The following is a 4,772-nucleotide window of genomic DNA, read 5'->3' on the forward strand; positions in this document are numbered from 1 at the left end:
TCTTTTAACAAACAGACCAGAGCACACCTAGTTAACACCTGCCATGTTCTGGCCAAGGTCCAAACACTCCCACTGCAGTCAAGAAGAAACTCTGCAGAGGACTGACGTGAGGGAAACAGCAGCCAAAACACAGCAGCAGAGCGCACACAGCATATACCAGAGACACTTCCTGAAGTGCCAGGCCCTGGTCAGTATATGACCTCTTCTTCATAAAACCATTATTCCCAGGAGCTGGAAACATAACAAACTTTCCTAACACACAGAAGAAGACAGAAACCTAGACAAAATGCCAAGACAGAGGAATTCATCCAAAAGAAGGAACAGGAAAAGGTTACAGCCAGGGATTTAACTGAAACAGATATAATATGTAATATTATATATACACACACACACACACACACACATACATACAATTATTATATGCATTATACATATAATATGTAATATGCCTGATCCAGAATTTAAAGCAACAATCATAAAGAAACTACCTGGGCTTTAGAAAAGCACAGAAGACACCAGGGAGTTTCTTACCACAGAGATAAAAGACCTAAGAACTAGGCAGGCTGAAATGAAAAATGCAATAACCAAGATTTGAAACCAACTGGATGTAATGACCACAAGGATAGAAGAAGCTGAGGAATGAATAACTGATACAGAAGATAAAATTAGGGAAAATAATGAAGCTGAAAAGAAGAGGGAAAGAAAAATATTAGATCATGACTATAGGCTTAGGGAATTTAGTGACTCCATAAAGTATAATAAAATTTGTGTCTTAGGAGTTCCAGAAGAAGAAAAGAGGGAAAAGGGTGCAGGAGGTTTATATAAGAAAATTACAGCTGAAAATGTTCTTAATCTGGAGAAGACAGAATGTTCCTAATCTGTCCCAGAGGCACAGAGTATGTCCATCAAAACCAATAAAAGCAGGCCAACACTCAGAAATATTATAGTTAAATTTGCAAAATACAGAGACATAGAAAAAATCCTAAAAGCAGCAAGATGAAAGAAGTCCCTAGCTTACAAGGGAAGACAAAAGAGGTTAACAGCAGATCTCTCCACAGAAACTTAGCAGGCCAGAAGAAAGTGGCATGATATATTTAATGTGTTGAATGAGAAAAATCATGCAGCCAAGAATACTGTACAGCAAGGCTGTCATTCAGAATAGAAGGAGAGATAAAAGAGTTTCCCAGACAAACAAAAGCTAAAGGAGTTCATGACTACAAAACCAGCCTTGCAGGAAATATTAAAGGGGACTCTTTGACTAGGAAATAAAGACCAAAACTGACAAAGACTGGAAAGAAATAGGGAAAATCCCTAGAAACAATGACAAAACAAGTAACAAAATGGCACTAAATTTATATCTATCAACAATTACTCTGAATGTAAATGGACTAAATGCTCCAATCAAAAGACATAGGGTGTCAAAATGGATTGAAAGAAAAAAACAAGAACCATCTATATGCTGCATATAAGAGACTCATTTTACCTAAAGACAACTGCAGTTTGACAGTGAGGGGATGGAGAACTATTTATCACGCAAATAGACATCAAAAGAAAACCAGAGCAGTCATACCAGACAAACTAGATTTTAAAACAAAGACCATAGCAAGAGATGAAGAAGAGCACTATACCACAATAAAAGTGTCAGATTATCCAATAAGAAAATCTAACAATTGTAAGTATTTACTCTCCCAACTTGGGAGCACCCAAATATATAAAACAATAACAAACATAAAAGAACTTATTGATAATAATCCAATAATAGTAGGGTACTTTAACACCCCACTTACAGCAACGGAAGACCACTGAAGCAGAAAATCAACAAGGAAACAATGGCTTTGAATGACACACTGGACCAGATGGACTTAATAGATGTATTCAGAACATTTCATCCTAAAGCAGGAGAATATATGTTCTTTTCGAGGGCACATGGGACATTCTTCAGAATAGATCACATACTAGGTCACAAATCAGGCCTCAAAGTGCAAAAAGACTGAGATCAGCCGTGCATATTTTCAGACCACAATGCTATGAAACTTGAAGTCCACCACAAGAAAATATTTGGAAAGACCACAAATACATAAAGTTTAAAGAACTTCTTACTAAAAACAAATGGGTCAACCAGGAAATTAAAGAAGAAATTAAAAAGTACATGGAAACAAATGAAAATGAAAACATGACCATCCAAAACCTTTGGGGTGCAGCAAACACAGTCTTAAAAGGGAGGTATATAGGAATACAGGCCTACCTCAAGAAGCAAGAAAGATCTCAAATACTACGAAACCTAACCTTAGACCTAGAGGAGCTAGAAAAAGAACAACATTGAAGCCTAAGACCAGCAGAAGAAGGGCAATAATAAAGATCAGAGCAGGAAAAAATGATATAGAAATTAAAAAAACAAAAAACAAAAAACAGTAGAACTGATCAATGAAACCAGGAGCTGATTCTTTGAAAAAATTAATAAAAATGATAAACCCCTAACCAGACTTGTAAAAAAGAAAAGAGAAAGGTCACAAATAAATAAAATCACAAATGAGAGAGGAGAGATCACAAGCAACACCACAAAAATACAATTATAAGAGAATATTATGAAAAATTATATGCCAAAAATTGGGCAATCTTGAAGAAATAGATAAATTCCTACAAACATATACACTACCAAAACTGAAACAGGAAGAAATAGAAAAGTTGAATGGACTGATAACTAGCAAAGAAATTGAATTAGTAATCAAAAAATCTCCCAACAAACAGAAGTCCAGGGCCAAATAGCTTCCCAGGGGAATTCTACAATTAAAGAAGTGTTAATACCTATTCTTCTCAAATTGTTACAAAAAATAGAAATGGAAGGAAAACTTCCAATCTCATTCTACAAGGCCAGTATGACCTTGATTCCAAAACCAGACTAAGACACCACTAAAAAAGGTAATTATAGGCCAATATCCTTGATGAACATGGATGCAAAAATTCTCAGCCAAATATTAGTGAATCTAATCCAACAGTACATTAAAAAAAATCATTCACCACAATCAAGTGAGATTTATTCCTGGGTTACAAGGGTGGTTCAATATTTGTAAATCAATCAACATTCTACATCACATTAATAAAAGAAAAGTTAAGAACCATATGATCCTCTGAATAGATGCAGAAGAAGCACTTGACAAAGCACTGCATCCATTCTTAATAAAAAACCCTTAGGGGTGCCTGGGTGGCACAGTTGGTTAAGCATCTGCCTTCAGCTCAGGTCATGATCCCAGGGTCCTACGATTGAGCCCCACATTGGTCTCTCTGAGAGCTCAGCGGGAGTCTGATTCTCCCTCTCCCTCTGCCTCTCTCCCAGATCATGCTCTCTCTTTCTCTTACTCACTCTCAAATAAATAAATAAAATATTTTTAAAAATCTTAACAAAGTAGGGATAGAGAGAACATACCTCAACATCATAAAGGCTATATAGGAAAGACCCACAGCTAATATCATACTCAATGAAGAACTGACAGCTTTTTCTCTAAGGTCAGGAACAAGAGAGGGACGTCTATTATCACCACTGTTATTTAACATAGTACTGGAAGTTCTAGTTTCAGCAATCAGACAACAGAAAGAAATGAAAGGCAAGGAACCCAAAAAGCCAAATTGGCAAGGAAGAAGTAAAACTTTCACTATTTGTGGATGACATGATACTCTTTGTAGAAACCTGAAAGACTTTACCAAAAAATTGCTAGAACTGATGTACAAGTTCAATAATGGTGCAGGATAAAAAAAGAATGTACAGAAATCTGTTGCATTTCTATATACCAATAATGAAGCAACAGAAAGAAATCAAGGAATTGATCCCATTTACAACTGCATCAAAACCATCATAAGATACCTAGAAATAAACCTAACCAAAGACAAAAATAATCTGTACTCTGAAAACCATAGAACACTTATGAAAGAAATTGAAGAGGACACAAAGAAATGGAAAAATATCCCATGCTCATGGATTGGAAGGACAAATACTGTTAAAATGTCTATATTACAAGCAACCTACACATTTAATGCAATCCTTATTAAAATACCACCAGCATTTTTCACAGAGCTAGAATACACAATCCTAAAACTTGTATGGAACCACAAAAGACCCTGAATGGCCAAAGCAATCTTGAAAAAGAAAAGCAAAGCTGGAGGCATCACAATTCTGGACTTCAAGTTATATTACAAAGCTGTGGTGATCAAGACAGTACAGTACTGGCACAAACACAGGCATATAGATCAATAGAAAAGAGTAGAGAACCCAGAAACAGACCCACAACCAACTCTATGGTCAACGAATCTTTGACAAAGCAGGAAAGAATATCCAATGGAAAAAAGACAGTATCTTTAACAAATGGTGTTGGGAAAACTGGACAGCAACATGCAGAAGAATGAAACTAGACCACTTTCTATACCATACACAAAAATAAGTTCAAAATGGATTAAAGACCTAAATGTGAGACAGGAAACCATCAAAATTCTAGAGAAGAACACAGGCAGTAACCTCTTTGACATCTTCCATAGCAACTTCTTGCTAAATACATCTCCTGAGGCAAGGAAAACAAAAACAAAAATGAACTATAGGGACTTCATCAAGGAAAGCTTCTGCATGGTGAATGACACAATCAACACCACTAAAAACGCAACCTTCAGAACTGGAGAAGATATTTGCTTCAATGACATATCTGATAAAAGGTTAGTATCCAAAATCTATAAAGAACTTAATAAACTTAACACCCAAAAAACAAATAATCCAGTTAAAAATGGGG

This window comes from Martes martes, assembly GCF_963455335.1.
Source record: "Martes martes genome assembly, chromosome: 9".
Taxonomy (NCBI): domain Eukaryota; kingdom Metazoa; phylum Chordata; class Mammalia; order Carnivora; family Mustelidae; genus Martes; species Martes martes.